The sequence below is a fragment of the Schistocerca piceifrons genome, chromosome 6 (genome assembly GCF_021461385.2).
Source record: "Schistocerca piceifrons isolate TAMUIC-IGC-003096 chromosome 6, iqSchPice1.1, whole genome shotgun sequence".
Taxonomy (NCBI): domain Eukaryota; kingdom Metazoa; phylum Arthropoda; class Insecta; order Orthoptera; family Acrididae; genus Schistocerca; species Schistocerca piceifrons.
Genome location: NC_060143.1, coordinates 290,702,629 through 290,721,561, shown reverse-complemented (window position 1 = coordinate 290,721,561; position 18,933 = coordinate 290,702,629). Strand labels below are relative to the sequence as shown.

General features: G+C 53.1%; 1 non-coding gene across 1 annotated transcript; it reads left to right on the top strand.

Moving 5' to 3' along the window:
• Nucleotides 1-13,506: 13,506 nt before the first annotated feature.
• Nucleotides 13,507-13,661, top strand: LOC124803741. Its single transcript, XR_007017239.1, has one exon. It is a non-coding gene; the product is annotated as a 5.8S ribosomal RNA (ribosomal RNA).
• The last annotated feature ends 5,272 nt before the right edge of the window (nt 13,662-18,933 follow it).

Genomic DNA, 18,933 nt, shown 5'->3' with positions numbered 1-18,933 from the left:
ATGAGCCCCAATACTCAGTGCACACCAATAGTTAGACTACCACCAGTCGATCCGGTTAGGGTGTACCCCAACTTGGAGTACACCATGCAGCCATCCAGATTAGAGCAGCCAGCTACCCTGACCACTGCCTTACGACATGTGGTCCGCGTAGGACATGAAGACGGCAGAAAAATAACCTTTCCGGTTATGGAGGCTGTTGACAGAATCCAGGTAAAATCAGTGAATCTCCCCACCGACTTTGGAGCCTTGCGAGACCTGCTCAAGAAAGCATTCGAAAGACGAGGAGAGAAATTCGATCTTGACGACATTTATCAACAATCAGTAGTGGCACATGGACGAATTGCATTTGACTGGAGTAAGACCTGGCCACATGACCGAATACATACATACTACCCATAATGACAAAAATTACTATAGGACATCTTAACACACACAACAGCAGACTCGTAATGCAAGAGCTCCGAAGGGAGGTGGAGGAGAGGAGACTTGATGTACTCTGTCTACAGGAGCCATACTCCCTAGCTGGGAAAATAGCTTTTGCTGCCGCAAGCTGGCAAATAGTCAGTAGAGGGGATGACCTGAAGGCAGCAATCATAATCACTAACAAACTCTTGAGAGTCACCACACACTCGCAGTTCACAACTAGCCACTGCAACGTCGTGGAGCTTCAATCCCCTATGGGAATTATAACTCTCATTAATATGTACTTTCAGTATGGGAACAATATAGAACTTCACATAGACCACCTAGCGAGAGTTACCACGGCGTTGCGGGGAAGAAAAGTCATAATAACTGCCGACATTAATGCAAAATCTCCCCTGTGGTACAGTGGTACAAGAGATGCAAATGGTGAAAAGGTCGAAGAATTTATTATGGCATCACAACTTGTGGTGGCTAACAGACCCGGCAACCCTCCCACCTACGCTGCAGGTGGAGGACAGGGCACAAACATTGACATCACCCTTGTAACTCCGAATACAGCCAATAACCTTCAAAACTGGAGAGTCACAGAGAATGCCACCACAAGCGACCACAATCTGATAACTTTCACCATAGGAGAAAGAGAGAGCCACTGGGCCACGGGGTGGGAAACACAACTAAATTATAAAAGAACCGATTGGGAACGCCTAACGAGGGATTGTGACATTCCTCCATTACCGGAAGACGACATGCACTTAGACATGGACGTGGATCAGAGGGCGGGGGAACTGGTGAACGCAGTGACAAGAGCGATGAGGGCAGCTGTACTTACTAGGAGGGGGGCCATGGCGGCCTCACCGTCACCATGGTCTGCCGAACTAAGCGAACTGCGTCAGTCTGTCAGAAGGCTGAGGAGGTACTATCAGCACAGTGTCGTCTGGCAGGAACGACAAAGGTGGCAGCTGCTGTATAGGTAGGAAAAGCGAAAATTCCAAAAGGAACTGCGGGAAGTCAGAATGAGAAGCTGGGAAAACTTCGAGCTCAACCAGCTAGTCACGGACCCATGGGGGCTCCCATATAAGCTAGTTACAGAAAAAATCCGCTCTCCTCTGGAATTATCTACAGTCAGGTACAGGGATAGGATGACGGAGTCCTGGCAGGAGACTGCGGGGGTCCTCCTCCACTCCCTGCTGCCTGACGACAATGCAGATGGGGAAACAGAGAGGCAGCAGCAACTCAGAGATCAAGACCGAGAGATATACACCAATGAGACGGCTGTCTACCCCTTCTCAGAAGAGGAGGTAGCAACCCACGTAAGATCTCTGCGAAGAGGAAAAGCACCTGGGCCAGACGGCATTGTGGCGGAGGTGGTGCAGTTTCTGGCGCCCCAGCTGACTGCACCACTAACACATCTGTACAATGAATGCCTCAGACAGCGTAAGTTCCCTAAGATATGGAAAATGGCAGATGTAGTCATCATAAAGAAAGGACCAGATAAGGATCCCGCAGAAGCGAAATCCTACAGGCCTATTTGCCTGCTGGATATATTTGGCAAAATATTGGAAAAATTGCTGGCTGACAGACTGACAGCACACAGAGTGTTGTGCGGGATGAGTGACAGGCAGTTCGGGTTCAGGCCGGGGCGGTCGGCATCTGATGCAATCGCCCTGGCGGCCGAGAACTGTGGCTCGACCCCGCACAAATACGTGGTTGGCATCATGGTTGACATAAGTGGCGCCTTCGACAACCTGTGGTGGCCTTCGCTCTTCTCCTGCCTGCGGGAGAAAGAGTGTCCAGGGCCGCTATATGGTTGCCTGAGGAGCTATTGTGAGGATCGGGAGGTTTGGCTATCATCCTCTAGCGAAAGAGTTGGTAAGACAATCACTAAAGGATGTCCCCAAGGCTCCGTCTTGGGACCCCTCTTCTGGGACATCCACATGGAGCCCTTGTTAGATAGCTTACAACAGAGTGAAGAGGTGCTAGAGGTAATAGCTTACACAGATGACCTCCTCCTGTTGGTTGGCGGCCGCAGCCGCGAAGACATTGAACCAAAGATAGCGACAGCACTAGACAAACTCCAACAGTGGACTAAAATGACGATATCGCCCAGCAAATCTACTTACCTCCTGCTAAAAGGACATCTCATTAGAAATCCGACTGTCAGAATAGACGGTTCACCAGTTCTTAGACGACGAGAGACACGCTACCTAGGAGTCATCATTGATGAGAGGTGGAGTTTCGGCAAGCACATTGATACCGTCACCCAGAGAGCCCTTCAGATACTAAACAATCTCATCTCAATAGGTCATAAAAGTTTCCATCTTCCTCCACACTTAATCAGACTATATCACAACAGCATCCTAACTTCAGTCGTGGGTTACGGCTCGGGAGTCTGGGCGTACAGGCTCACGAGGGTAGTGCCCGCCATGGCAGTGAGAAGGGTCCAGAGAAGCATGCTACTGAGAGCTGTGGGTGCTTACAGAACATCTCCAGGGGGGGCCCTATTAGTCATAATGGGGCTCTGCCCTCTGGACATCAAGATAAGGGAACAGGCGGCCTGGTACTGGGCCAAAAGGGATAATTACGAAAAGATTGTAGATAATATGGGTATCACAGTGGGGGACAAAAGAGAAATAAGGAAAAGAGGGGAGGAACTCTGGCAGGAGACCTGGGCTGTAGAAGAGGCTGGACAACGAACCTTCCAGTTTCTACCTGATGTGAGGGAACGCCTGGGTATGAAGTACTTCGAGCCTACACGAGGTCTGATTCACTTTCTCACTGGCCATGGACCCTACCCGACATACTTATGTCGATTTGGGAAAAGGGCAACACCAGCGTGCGACTGCGGCGATCCGGAGGGTACACCCGAACATGTTGTTTACGAATGCCCTCTCTTCAATGATGTCGCAAACACACTACGAGACAGACTTCCTAACCATGACACGTATCAACTGCTTAGACGTGAGGAAACCTTTCAGACTCTAAACACCTTGGCAAACGAGTTATCTCGAAAAGTTTTAACTGAATATTTAAGAGAGATACAGTAAGAACAAATAATTATTACCGATTGTGACCAAGAGCCCTAGTCCCATACCGCCCGTGCATGGACTGGCCAACTTCACCCGAGTTGGAATCCGCCATGTACAGGACTAGGGGTAGTAGGGACCAACCACCGATTATGACACACCGAATATGACGTAGGATAAGTTAGTTTGTAGGACTTAGTTATAGGAAATTAGAATAGGTACTGCAGCGATTTATAACGTCGAGGCCTGCCCAGTGCCAGGGGCATGTTCTTCAGGGTTAGCTCGAAGAACAAGGCATATTAAGTAGGTTTATATTCTTACTGGCACACATGTGACGCTGCAGAAAATATATAAATTCAATTAGTTATAGGAATTAGATATAAACAGTAGATATAGATATTAAATGCCCATTGTTGTTAGTGTAACTGTAGCTCACTATTAAATTAAAAGCTAGCTGCACAATTCAATACAAATGTATAACTGTTAGGACCCACTAATGAGCATAAGGTAGTGGGTCAATTTGTATAATTATATTGGTTATCAATAAAGAATTTTTTTTTTTAAAAAAAAAAGAAAAAAACAGAGTCCCGACCAGAGATGGAAGGGACGCTTTTATTAGATCAAAACCAATCGGTCGGCTCGTCCGGTCCGTTTGCCTTGGTGACTCTGAATAACTTTGGGCTGACCACACAGTCCTCATACCGGCGACGCATCTTTCAAATGTCTGCCTTATCAACTGTCGATGGTAGGTTCTGCGCCTACCATGGTTGTAACGGGTAACGGGGAATCAGGGTTCGATTCCGGAGAGGGAGCCTGAGAAACGGCTACCACATCAAAGGAAGGCAGCAGGCGCGCAAATTACCCACTCCCGGCACGGGGAGGTAGTGACGAAAAATAACGATACGGGACTCATCCGAGGCCCCGTAATCGGAATGAGTACACTTTAAATCCTTTAACGAGTATCCATTGGAGGGAAAGTCTGGTGTCAGCAGCCGCGGTAATTCCAGCTCCAATAGCGTATATTAAAGTTGTTGCGGTTAAAAAGCTCGTAGTTGGATTTGTGTCCCACGCTGTTGGTTCACTGCCCGTCGGTGTTTAACTGGCATGTATCGTGGGACGTCCTGCCGGTGGGGCGAGCCGAAGGTGTGCAACCGCCTCGTGCGTGCTCGTGCGTCCCGAGGCGGACCCCGTTGAAATCCTACCAGGGTGCTCTTTATTGAATGTCTCGGTGGGCCGGCACGTTTACTTTGAACAAATTAGAGTGCTTAAAGCAGGCAAGCCGGCCTGAATACTGTGTGCATGGAATAATGGAATAGGACCTCGGTTCTATTTTGTTGGTTTTCGGAACCCGAGGTGATGATTAATAGGGACAGGCGGGGGCATTCGTATTGCGACGTTAGAGGTGAAATTCTTGGATCGTCGCAAGACGAACAGAAGTGAAAGCATTTGCCAAGTTGTTGTTGTTGTTGTTGTTGTTGTTGTTGTGGTCTTCAGTCCTGAGACTGGTTTGATGCAGCTCTCCATGCTACTCTATCCTGTGCAAGCTTTTTCATCTCCCAGTACCTACTGCAACCTACATCCTTCTGAATCTGCTTAGTGTATTCATCTCTTGGTCTCCCTCTACGATTTTTACCCTCCACGCTGCCCTCCAATACTAAATTGGTAATCCCTTGACGCCTCAGAACATGTCCTACCAACCGATCCCTTCTTCTGGTCAAGTTGTGCCACAAACTTCTCTTCTCCCCAATCCTATTCAATACTTCCTCATTAGTTATGTGATCTACCCATCTAATCTTCAGCATTCTTCTGTAGCACCACATTTCGAAAGCTTCTATTCTCTTCTTGTCCAAACTATTTATCGTCCATGTTTCACTTCCATACATGGCTACACTTCATACGAATACTTTCAGAAATGACTTCCTGACACTTAAATCAATACTGGATGTTAACAAATTTCTCTTCTTCAGCAACGCTTTCCTTGCCATTGCCAGCCTACATTTTATATCCTCTCTACTTCGACCATCATCAGTTATTTTGCTCCCCAAATAGCAAAACTCCTTTACTACTTTAAGTGCCTCATTTCCTAATCTAATTCCCTCAGCATCACCCGACTTAATTAGACTACATTCCATTATCCTTGTTTTGCTTTTGTTGATGTTCATCTTATATCCTCCTTTCAAGACACTGTCCATTCCATTCAACTGCTCTTACAAGTCCTTTGCTGTCTCTGACAGAATTACAATGTCATCGGCGAACCTCAAAGTTTTTATTTCTTCTCCATGAATTTTAATACCTACTCCGAATTTTTCTTTGTTTCCTTTACTGCTTGCTCAATATACAGATTGAACAACATCGGGGAGAGGCTACAACCCCGTCTTACTCCCTTCCCAACCACTGCTTCTCTTTCATGTACCTCGACTCTTATAACTGCCATCTGGTTTCTGTACAAATTGTAAAGAGCCTTACGCTCCCTGTATTTTACCCCTGCCACCTTTAGAATGTGAAAGAGAGTATTCCAGTCAACATTGTCAAAAGCTTTCTCTAAGTCTACAAATGCTAGAAATGTAGGTTTGCCTTTCCTTAATCTTTCTTCTAAGATAAGTCGTAAGGTCAGTATTGCCTCACGTGTTCCAGTGTTTCTACGGAATCCAAACTGATCTTCCCCGAGGTTGGCTTCTACTAGTTTTTCCATTCGTCTGCAAAGAATTCGTGTTAGTATTTTGCAGCTGTGACTTATTAAGCTGATAGTTCGGTAATTTTCACATCTGTCAACACCTGCTTTCTTTGGGATTGGGATTATTATATTCTTCTTGAAGTCTGAGGGTAATTTTCCAAGTATGTTTTCATTAATCAAGAACGAAAGTTAGAGGTTCGAAGGCGATCAGATACCGCCCTAGTTCTAACCATAAATGATGCCAGCCAGCGATCCGCCGCAGTTCCTCCGATGACTCGGCGGGCAGCCTCCGGGAAACCAAAGCTTTTGGGTTCCGGGGGAAGTATGGTTGCAAAGCTGAAACTTAAAGGAATTGACGGAAGGGCACCACCAGGAGTGGAGCCTGCAGCTTAATTTGACTCAACACGGGAAACCTCACCAGGCCCGGACACCGGAAGGATTGACAGATTGATAGCTCTTTCTTGATTCGGTGGGTGGTGGTGCATGGCCGTTCTTAGTTGGTGGAGCGATTTGTCTGGTTAATTCCGATAACGAACGAGACTCTAGCCTGCTAACTAGTCGCGTGACATCCTTCGTGCTGTCAGCGATTACTTTTCTTCTTAGAGGGACAGGCGGCTTCTAGCCGCACGAGATTGAGCAATAACAGGTCTGTGATGCCCTTAGATGTTCTGGGCCGCACGCGCGCTACACTGAAGGAATCAGCGTGTCTTCCTAGGCCGAAGGGTCGGGGTAACCCGCTGAACCTCCTTCGTGCTAGGGATTGGGGCTTGCAATTGTTCCCCATGAACGAGGAATTCCCAGTAAGCGCGAGTCATAAGCTCGCATTGATTACGTCCCTGCCCTTTGTACACACCGCCCGTCGCTACTACCGATTGAATGATTTAGTGAGGTCTTCGGACTGGTACGCGGCATTGACTCTGTCGTTGCCGATGCTACCGGAAAGATGACCAAACTCGATCATTTAGAGGAAGTAAAAGCCGTAACAAGGTTTCCGTAGGTGAACCTGCGGAAGGATCATTACCGACTAGACTGCATGTCTTTCGATGTGCGTGTCGTGTCGCGCAACACGCTACCTGTACGGCTCGCAGTAGCCGTGCGCCGCGTGCGGAACCACGCGTGCTTCTCAAAACTAACGGAAATGTTTTTTTTTTTTTTTGTGGTTTTCGGGCGCACAACTTCAATGGTCATTAGCGCCCTGACTACTCTAAGAATGCACCGCGAGGCACAAGTTGACAACAACAACTAAAAGGGAAAACACAATAAAAGACAGACTGACAGGCATAGGATTAAAAAACATCATCAAATGTCCTTAGCGAGGTTTGTCAAATTGATAAAACAAAGAACACGAGCAGCTGCTCGTGGGTCATCCGCTAAAATGGCATCTAAAGTATTAGGCAGGTTAAGATCGAGGCGCAGTGTGTTAAGATCTGGACAGGACATTAAAATGTGTCTAACCGTCAGCAAGTACCCACATGGGCAGAACGGCGCCGGCGCAGCCGTCAGCAGATGGCGATGGCTGAACCGGCAGTGTCCAATTCTTAACCTTGCTGAAACGACCTCCTCCCGCCGAGAAGGGCGTGAGGACGACGTCCAAGCCACGGGAAGAGGTTTTAAGGCCCGAAGCTTGTTGTCGGTAAATGCAGCCCAATCGGCATGCCACAGCGACACAACGCGCCGACAAATGACCCTGCCAAAATCGGACGAAGGGACACAACAAGAAGCTGTCCGAGGCTGGAGGACCGCAGCCTTGGCCGCGTCATCTGCAGCTTCGTTCCCAGGGATACCGACATGGCCAGGAACCCACATAAAGCTAACCGGCGTACCGACGTCCACCAGCTGCTGAAGAGAGCGTTGGATCCGGTGTACGAAAGGGTGAACCGGGTACGGATCACTGAGGCTCTGGATGGCGCTCAGGGAATCTGAGCAGATGACATAAGCAGAATGTCGGTGGCGGCAGATGTAAAGAACAGCCTGGTAGAGGGCAAAGAGCTCAGCTGTGAAGACCGAACAATGGCCATGGAGCCGGTATTGGAAACTTTGTGCCCCGACAATAAAGGAACACCCGACCCCGTCATTGGTCTTAGAGCCATCTGTATAAATGAAAGTCATGTTGTTGAACTTCGAACGAAGTTCCAAAAAACGGGAGTGGTAGACCGAACCGGGGGTGACCTCTTTTGGGAGCGAGCTGAGGTCGAGGTGAACGCGGACCTGAGCCTGGAGCCAAGGTGGCGTGCGGCTCTCGCCCACTCGAAAGGTTGCAGGGAGTGAAAAATGAAGGTGTTGAAGGAGGCGACGAAAGCGAACTCCAGGGGGTAGCAAGGCAGAGACATACAACCCATATTGAAGGTCAAGAGAGTCGTCAAAAAAGGAACGATAAGACGGATGGTCGGGCATTGACAGTAGCCGACAGGCATACCGACAAAGCAGTATATCGCGCCGGTAGGTGAGTGGCAATTCGCCAGCGTCAGCATGAAGACTCTCTATGGGACTGGTATAAAATGCTCCGATCGCAAGTCGTAAACCCCGATGTTGTATGGAGTTGAGGCGGCGTAAGATGGATGGCCGTGCAGAGGAGTATACGAAGCTCCCATAATCCAGCTTGGAGCGGACGATCGACCGATATAGACGAAGTAGGACGGTTCGATCCGCTCCCCACGACAGACCACTGAGAACACGGAGGACATTTAAAGAACGGGTACAACGGGCGGCCAAATATGACACATGTGGAGACCAGCTAAGTTTCCTGTCAAAGGTAAGGCCTAAAAATTTGATTGTCTCCACGAGTGGGAGAGCAACGGGACTGAGTCGTAAGGACGGTGGGAGAAACTCTTTGTAGCGCCAGAAGTTAATACAGACCGTCTTCTCGGCAGAAAAACGGAAGCCATTGGCGACACTCCAGGAGTAAAGACGGTCAAGAGAACGCTGAAGACAGCGCTCCAGGACACATGGACACTGCGCGCTGCAATAGATGGTAAAATCGTCCACGAAAAGGGAGCCTGATACATCAGCTGGGAGGCAATCCATTATTGGATTGATCGCGATGGCGAAGAGAGCGACGCTCAAAACTGAGCCCTGTGGCACCCCATTCTCCTGGCGAAAGGTGTCGGACAGGACAGAACCCACACGTACCCGAAACTGTCGATCCATTAAAAAGGAACGGATAAAAAGAGGGAGGCGACCGCGAAAGCCCCATGTATGCATGGTGCGGAGAATGCCCGCCCTCCAACAGGTGTCGTAAGCCTTCTCCAAATCAAAGAACACAGCCGCGGTCGGGCGCTTCCGCAAGAAGTTATTCATAATGAAGGTCGACAAGGTAACCAGATGATCAACAGCAGAGCGGCGCCTTCGAAATCCACATTGTACATTGGTAAGTAGGCGTCGAGACTCGAGCAGCCAAACCAATCGAGAGGTAACCATTCGCTCCATCACTTTACAGACACAGCTGGTAAGCGAGATAGGTCGATAACTGGAAGGCAAGTGCTTGTCCTTCCCCGGCTTAGGAATCGGAACAACAATAGACTCGCACCAGCATGCGGGAACATGTCCCTCAATCCAGATGCGATTGTATGTACGAAGAAGAAAACCTTTACCCGCAGGAGAAAGGTTCTTCAGCATCTGAATATGAATAGAATCAGGCCCCGGAGCGGAGGACCGTGATCGGCCAAGTGCGGTTTCGAGTTCCCGCATGGTGAATGGGGCATTATAACTTTCACAATTCGAGGAGCGGAAGTCAGGTGGCCTAGCCTCCTCTGCCTGTTTGCGGGGGAGGAAGGCAGGGTGGTAATGAGCGGAGCTCGAAACCTCGGCGAAAAAGCGGCCGAAGGCATTGGAGACAGCCTCAGGGGCCACAAGGACTTCATTCGCGACCTTCAAGCCAGAAACTGGGGAGTGGACCTTAGTGCCAGATAGCCGGCGCAGGCTACCCCAGACAACAGAAGAAGGAGTAGAACTGTTGAAGGTGCTTGTGAAAGCAGCCCAGCTGGCTTTCTTGCTTTCTTTAATAATACGACGACACTGAGCACGTAATCGTTTATAATTAATACAATTCGCCACTGTAGGGTGGCGTTTAAAGGTGCGTAAAGCACGTCGACGAGCACGTAAAGCGTCTCTACATGCTGTGGTCCACCATGGGACCGGTACGCGACGTGGAGAAGAAGTAGGGTGAGGGATGGAATATTCAGCAGCAGCGAGAATGACTTCCATGAGGTGTGCGACCTGACGATCGCAGCTTGTGAAGGTTTGATCCTGAAAGGTCGCCCTGGAAGAGAAGAGCCCCCAGTCTGCCTTGGAGATGGTCCAACGAGAGGAGCACGGAGAGGGAGTATGCTGCAGGAGATGGATAACACACGGGAAGTGGTCGCTCGAATATGTATCAGCAAGTGCATACCACTCAAACCGGCGTGCAAGTTGGGGAGTACATATAGAGAGGTCTAAATGGGAATAGGTATGAGATGTGTCCGAAAGAAAAGTAGGGGCGCCAGTATTGAGGCAGACAAGATTGAGCTGGTTGAAAAGGTCTGCTAACAGGGAGCCCCTAGGGCAGGATGCTGTAGAGCCCCTAAGAGGATAGTGGGCATTGAAGTCTCCAGTTAACAAAAATGGTGCAGGTAGCTGAGCAATAAGTTGCGTCATGTCTGCCCTGGTAACGGCAGATGACGATGGAGCGTAAACGGTACAAAAGGAAAACGGAAAAGTGGGGAGAGTAATGCGGATGGCAACTGCCTGCAGGCCGGTGTGCAACGTGATGGGATCGTAGTAAATATCATCCCGGACCAGCAACATAACCCCTCCATGAGCTGGGATACCTACCACAGGGGGTAGGTCAAAACGCACAGAGGTGTAGTGTGCCAAGGCAATTTGATCGCATGGGCGTAGCTTCGTTTCCTGGAGGGCTACGACGAGCGGACGATGCACGCGGAGCAGCAACTTCAAGTCCTCTCGGTTGGAGCGAATGCTGCGAATACTCCAGTTAATAAGAGCCATCGTAAGAAAAGGAAGATGAGAGAAGGGGTCACCTCGAAGGCCGCTTAGGGCCTGGCTTCGAGCGATCACTGCCGCCGCTAGCAGGAGGCGGACAGTCATCGTCCATGGGGTCTATAGGGTCATCGGCCATCTCGGGAGGATGGCCGGGAGGGCGAGCTTCCTCCGCCGGTGAACTTCCAGATGTTCGGCTACCAGCGGTGCGGCCAGGCGAAACGGATGACGGCCTGGCGCGGCAACCGCTGGGTGGCGCAGGAGAAGAAAGGCGCCGCGGCGGAGAAGGAGAACTGTGCTTCCTATGCGCCTTTTTAGAAGGACGTTTGGTGGAAGTACCGGTCGAAGGCTGGGAGGTCGAGGGACGGAGGCAGTCTGCACGGGATGGTTCCTTCTTGAAGGCCCGTGCATCTGACTTCGGGGTCTTCGACTGAGCAGAAGCTGAGGAAGTGGCTGGTGTCTGTGGGGTGATGGGAGGAAGAGGAGACGTCGACCGCGCGATCTTAGCACTGGCCGAACGGACGACCGTGGTGCTGAAGGTCAGATCGCATGTCTGGGTTGCTACCTCCCGGGTAGTCCGTGGAGAGGCGAGGACAGTGCTGTATTTCCCCGCTGGGAGCAGCGTGGGCTTCCTACTAGCCAATAGCTTGCGAGCAGCCGAGGTGGACACTTTCTCTTTGACTCGAATTTCCTGGATACAGCGTTCTTCCTTATAGACAGGACAGTCGCGGGAGGATGCGGCATGGTCACCCTGACAGTTCACACAACGAGGAGACGGAGGTGGACAGTCACCCTCATGGGCATCCCTGCCACAAGTGACACATTTAGCCGCATTGGAGCAAGACTGTCGTGTGTGATTGAAACGCTGACACTGGTAGCAGCGCGTAGGTGTCGGGACATAGGGGCGAACAGAAATAACCTCGTAGCCCGCCTTGATGCGCGATGGCAGCTTAACACTATCGAAGGTTAAGAAAAGTGTCCGGGTCGGTACAAGGTCATTGTTGACCTTTTTCATGACCCGATGGACAGCCGTCACGCCCTGCTCAGCGAGGAAAGATTGAAGCTCCTCGTCAGTCAATCCGTCGAGAGAGCTACTATAGACTACACCACGAGACAAATTCAAAGTGCGGTGGGCCTCCACCCGGACAGGGAACGTGTACAAGAGTGTGGCCCGAAGCAGTTTTTGTGCCTGAAAGGCACTCTCAGTTTCTAGTAATAAGGTACCGTTACGCAACCTGGTACAAGATTTGACAGATCCGGCTATGGCATCTACGCCCTTCTGAATAACGAAAGGGTTGACAGAGGAAAAATCCTTTCCGTCCTCAGATCGAGAAACTACGAGGAACTGTGGGGCAGGCGGTAGTAGTTTTGTCACTGTTGGCTGGTCACGTTTCCGTTTGTGGGTCGAAGTCGAAAGCGATGGAGTAGAATCCATTGCGGAGGAATCCCCCATGATTGCCAGCGTCTCCGATGGCGCGCTCCTTCCTTGTGGGAACCCTCTCAGAGGGCACTCCCGCCTTAGGTGAATGTTTACACCTCAGGTCACACCTCCCGAGAAACAGACGGAGGGACCAATCGGCATGGTCAGAAGGTATCAGCTCAGGCAATCACCCCTCCCCGGGCCTGGCCTTTACCAGGGGGTACGCGCGTGCCTTACATGTCTACCCAGGGCGGGGACTTACGCGTTACCCCGTCACTGGCTACGCGTGCGAACGCGTGGGTCGGCCTTCAGACACGCACAGGGAGGAAGGAAGAAGAGGAAAAAGAAGAGAGACGGAGAAAGAGGACAGACTGTCTCAAACGCCGAGGCGGAGACCAGAGAAGGCAAGGAGAAGAAGGCAATGAGAAAGCAAGGAGAAGGAGGCAATGAGAAGGCAAGGAGAAGAAGGCAAGGAGAAGGCAAGGAGAAAAAGGCAATGAGAAGGCAAGGAGAAGTCAAGGGAAAGAGTAAGGAAGACAGTGAAGTGGAGAAGAGCAAAGAAAGGAACCAACAAAAGGAAGGAAGAAACGAGAAGTGAAAAACCAAAAAGACCACGATTATAGGTCGTGAAACCGTCCGTCTCCGGACGCAGGCGCTAACTACCCCCATGAGGGGGATGGACTCCTTTTAGTCGCGTCTTACGACAGGCAGGAATACCTCGGGCCTATTCTAATCCCCGGACCCGCAGGGGGGACGGAAATGTTGTGTGGTACGAGCGCTGAAGCTTTGGAGCGGCTGGCCTGCGGCACCTGGCGCCTGGCGCAGGTTTTGAATTACTTTCGCCCGAGTGCCTGTTCGCTCCGGTGTGGAGCCGTACGACGCCCATCGGCCGTGAGGCCGTTGGACACAGAACGCTGGAACAGGGGCCGTCACACGCCTCAGTCCCGCCTATGCAACTGTCTTGAAAGAGACAGTGGAAACTATGAAAAGATCACCCAGGACGGTGGATCACTCGGCTCGTGGGTCGATGAAGAACGCAGCAAATTGCGCGTCGACATGTGAACTGCAGGACACATGAACATCGACGTTTCGAACGCACATTGCGGTCCATGGATTCCGTTCCCGGGCCACGTCTGGCTGAGGGTCGGCTACGTATACTGAAGCGCGCGGCGTTTGCCCCGCTTCGCAGACCTGGGAGTGTCGCGGCCGCCTGTGGGGCCGGCCACGTCTCCTTAAACGTGCGATGCGCGCCCGTCGCCTGGCGGTTCGCATACCGGTACTTACTCGGTAGCGTGCACAGCCGGCTGGCGGTGTGGCGTGCGACACCTCGTACAACGACCTCAGAGCAGACGAGACTACCCGCTGAATTTAAGCATATTACTAAGCGGAGGAAAACAAACTAACACGGATTCCCCCAGTAAGGGCGAGCAAACAGGGAAGAGTCCAGCACCGAACCCCACAGGCTGCCGCCTGTCGTGGCATGTGGTTTTTGAGAGGGTCCACTACCCCGACGCCTCGCGCCGAGCCCAAGTCCAACTTGAATGAGGCCACGGCCCGTAGAGGTTGCCAGGCCCGTAGCGGCCGGTGCGAGTGTCGGCGGGACCTCTCCTTCGAGTCGGGTTGCTTGAGAGTGCAGCTCCAAGTGGGTGGTAAATTCCATCTAAGACTAAATATGACCACGAGACCGATAGCGAACAAGTACCGTGAGGGAAAGTTGAAAAGAACTTTGAAGAGAGAGTTCAAAAGTACGTGAAACCGTTCTGGGGTAAACGTGAGAAGTCCGAAAGGTCGAACGGGTGAGATTCACGCCCATCCGGCCACTGGCCTCCGCCCTCGGCAGATGGGGCCGGCCGCCCGCGCGGAGCAATCCGCGGCGGGGTCGTGTCCGGTTGCCTTTCCACTCGCCGCGGGGTGGGGCCGTTCCTGTATGCGGTGGGCCGCACTTCTCCCTTAGTAGGACGTCGCGACCCGCTGGGTGCCGGCCTACGGCCCGGGTTCGCAGCCTGTCCTACCGCGGGCCTCGGTTCGCGTCTGTTGGGCAGAGCCCCGGTGTCCTGGCTAGCTGCCCGGCGGTATATCTGGAGGAGTCGATTCGCCCCTTTGGGCGCTCGGGCTCCCTGCAAGCGCGCGTGGTTCTTCCCGGATGACGGACTTACCTGGCCCGGCCCCCAACCCGCGCCGCTGTTGGCTCGGGATGCTCTCGGGCGTAATAATCGCTCCCGTCAGCGGCGCTTCAGCTTTGGACAATTTCACGACCCGTCTTGAAACACGGACCAAGGAGTCTAACATGTGCGCGAGTCATTGGGCTGTACGAAACCTAAAGGCGTAATGAAAGTGAAGGTCTCGCCTTGCGCGGGCCGAGGGAGGATGGGGCTTCCCCGCCCTTCACGGGGCGGCGGCCTCCGCACTCCCGGGGCGTCTCGTCCTCATTGCGAGGTGAGGCGCACCTAGAGCGTACACGTTGGGACCCGAAAGATGGTGAACTATGCCTGGCCAGGACGAAGTCAGGGGAAACCCTGATGGAGGTCCGTAGCGATTCTGACGTGCAAATCGATCGTCGGAGCTGGGTATAGGGGCGAAAGACTAATCGAACCATCTAGTAGCTGGTTCCCTCCGAAGTTTCCCTCAGGATAGCTGGTGCTCGTACGAGTCTCATCCGGTAAAGCGAATGATTAGAGGCCTTGGGGCCGAAACGACCTCAACCTATTCTCAAACTTTAAATGGGTGAGATCTCCGGCTTGCTTGATATGCTGAAGCCGCGAGCAAACGACTCGGTTCGGAGTGCCAAGTGGGCCACTTTTGGTAAGCAGAACTGGCGCTGTGGGATGAACCATACGCCGAGTTAAGGCGCCCGAATCGACGCTCATGGGAAACCATGAAAGGCGTTGGTTGCTTAAGACAGCAGGACGGTGGTCATGGAAGTCGGAATCCGCTAAGGAGTGTGTAACAGCTCACCTGCCGAAGCAACTAGCCCTGAAAATGGATGGCGCTGAAGCGTCGTGCCTATACTCGGCCGTCAGTCTGGCAGTCATGGCCGGTCCTTGCGGCCGGCCGCGAAGCCCTGACGAGTAGGAGGGTCGCGGCGGTGGGCGCAGAAGGGTCTGGGTGTGAGCCGCCATCGGTGCAGATCTTGGTGGTAGTAGCAAATACTCCATCGTGGCCCTGGAGGGCTGACGCGGAGAAGGGTTTCGTGTGAACAACCGTTGCACACGAGTCAGTCGATCCTAAGCCCTAGGAGAAATCCGATGTTGATGGGTGCCGTCATAGCATGATGCACTTTGTGCTGGCCCCCGTTAGGCGAAAGGGAATCCAATTCTTATTCCGGAACCCAGCAGTGGAACCGATACAAGTCGGGCCCCTCTTTTAGCGATGCTCGTCGGGGTAACCCAAAAGGACCCGGAGACGCCGTCGGGAGATCGGGGAAGAGTTTTCTTTTCTGCATGTGCGTTCGAGTTCCCTGGAATCCTCTAGCAGGGAGATAGGGTTTGGAACGCGAAGAGCACCGCAGTTGCGGCGGTGTCCCGATCTTGCCCTCGGACCTTGAAAATCCGGGAGAGGGCAATGTGGAAGTGTCACGCTGGTTCGTACCCATATACGCAGCAGGTCTCCAAGGTGAAGAGCCTCTAGTCGATAGAATAATGTAGGTAAGGGAAGTCGGCAAATTGGATCTGTAACTTCGGGATAAGGATTGGCTCTGAGGATCGGGGCGTGTCGGGCTTGGTCGGGAAGTGGGTCAGCGCTAACGTGCCGGGCCTGGGCGAGGTGAGTGCCGTAGGGGTGCCGGTAAGTGCGGGCGTTTAGCGCGGGCGTGGTCTCCTCTCGCCGTTCGTCGGCCTCGTGTCGGCACGGCGTTCGCGCCCCGGTGCTTCAACCTGTGTGCAGGATCCGAGCTCGGTCCCATGCCTTGGCCTCCCACGGATCTTCCTTGCTGCTAGGCCGCGTCCGCCTTAGCGTGCTCCTCCGGGCGCGCACGGGTGCGCGGATTCTCTTCGGCTGCCATTCAACGATCAACTCAGAACTGGCACGGACTGGGGGAATCTGACTGTCTAATTAAAGCAAAGCATTGCGATGGCCCTAGCGGGTGTTGACGCAATGTGATTTCTGCCCAGTGCTCTGAATGTCAATGTGAAGAAATTCAAGCAAGCGCAGGTAAATGGCGGGAGTAACTATGTCTCTCTCAAGGAGAGCCCCACCTCCGAACACCTGAGGTCATCCGCAAGCCTGACGTGGTGGCGGTCAAAGACGGCATCGAACGCGTGATCGACGCCCAGATAGTCGGAGACCATCTCTGGCTCGACTGGTGACTCCCAGAAGGCGGCCTACTACGACACGCCGTCCATCCGGCGTGCAATCTCCAACCTGCACCGTGACGTTGAGGAGGTGACTGTATCCACCGCGACGTTGAACTGGAGGGGTCTATGGTCTCCAGCGTCGGCGAGGGACCTGGCCGCCATTCGCTTCCGACCCCGGGAACTGGCGGTACTGAGCACCCGTGTACTGCAGAGTTGCTGCAAGGGTTACAGAATCTACAAGCGTATGACGGCTCCTAGGCTGATGGAACGAGTCGGCGTTGGCTAGGTTGCTGGATATTCTCTTCGCCTTGACTCCTGGGGCCTATCCACAGGAGGAATTATCCGTCTTTGTTCCTTTGTTCTTTCTTTATTTTGTCTTTGTTTATTTGTGTTCTTTTCTGTGATATGCATAAGTTTTGTGTCCGCCCTGTAAGTCCCCACCTCGGTGGTGGACATTGGCGGTGTAACACACCATCTTTACTGTACTAGTGTACTTGTGTATATTGTATGTTTATTCTCTGGAATAAAGACGGCTAGTGATGTCGAAGTGGCGGCGGCGTGGCTGCATCCGGACTTGGCTTTCCGAAGCGAGGTCTTGATGTAGTTGTGCTGCTGCTGCTGCTGCTGCTGCTGCGAGGTGCCTTCCTTGGGTTGTAGCTACAGGGAGAGTGATGTGCAATACATGGGCCTAGCCCTCTTAGCCTCTCATCTCCTGCGGTCTTCTCCCCTTCACGTGGGCCCGTTGATTTTCGCAGAGTAGAAGACCGCCCCAGGGGCTTGGAGAGGTTACCAGCCCCCCTCACTTTATCCCTTTTAAGTTGGGGGCAGCAATAAAGTGAATACAAGTGGTGGCCCTTCCGCTGAAGGTGCCACCCCAGCTTCCCCAGCACCTATCCGGCCAACCGGCCGTGATGAAGATCTGATTGCTTGTGTAGCCTCTTTTGCCGGCAGTGAGTGCCACCGCACATTTACCACCAAAAACGGTCTCGGGGTCCACCAGCGCCACCAACACCTAGCGGCCGCCAACGCGGAGATCATCACGGAGAGGCATCGCGCGAGGTGGACCGAAGAAGTAGTCCTATCGCTAGCCAAAGCAGACGCGGAACTGTTCCTTGAAAGGGACGCACGGTTCTTCTTTGTCAACCAAGAGCAGACTAGGATGTTCCCCGACCGAACGCTCGAGGCAATCAAGTGCCAACGGGGGAAGGCTGCCCATAAGCAGCTGGTCCGCGACTTCATGGAGGCACTTGAGATCGGTCGGGGGGATGAGCCGGCGTCCCGCCGGGGAGCGGAGAGGCTGCTGCCCGACGCGGGCGATGGCGCTGCGCCGTCTAATGACGCAGCTGAGGACTTCGCGGCCGACACCACCGGGCCGCCATCGGAGGGGCCGACTGACGCCGCCATCTGGGATCATCTGGCGGAGCTCCCTGCTTCTGCCCAGCGTTTCTCTGCTCTAGAGCGAGTCATTGGTCTGGGGCGGGGCACGCCGCCTGATGTCATCCTGGGCATGCTCCCGGATGCCCTTGCGTCGGTCGGGTCCAGGGGGGAGAGGACGAACACCAGGACGCAGCGGCCGCGCCTGCCATCCAAGCGGCCGCCTGCCGCTCCGCCGCTGCAGAAGCGCAAGCGGCGCCGCTGGGAGTACGCGCAGACGCAGGATGCCTTCCGCAGGTCGCGTGCACGTTGTATGCGTGGCCTGCTGGATGGCACTTTGCTGCAGCCGCCACATGACATCCCCGGTCTGCTGGACTTCTGGGCGGACCTCTTCACTAAGAAGCCCATCTCCACAGTGGGCTTCATCCATGACCGCCTCCTCCCGCACTCGGAGCCTGTCGCTCTTGAGTGCCTTTGGGGGCCGGTCACATACGAGGATGTCGCTGCTGCCTTGCCACCCTGGGGATCGGCAGCCGGGCCGGGCGGCCTTATTCCAGCGGAGCTGTGGCGCCTGCCGCACGAAGTCCTGGTGAAAGTCATGAATCTCTTCCTCCTGGCCCGCGCCCTTCCTGAGTGTATGCTTCGCGCGCGGACGTCACTTCTCCCCAAAACGGCTGCACCAACATCCCCCGCTGACTTTCGCCCCATTACCGTCTGCTCGGTCCTGGCGCGGACCTTTCACAAGGTTCTCGC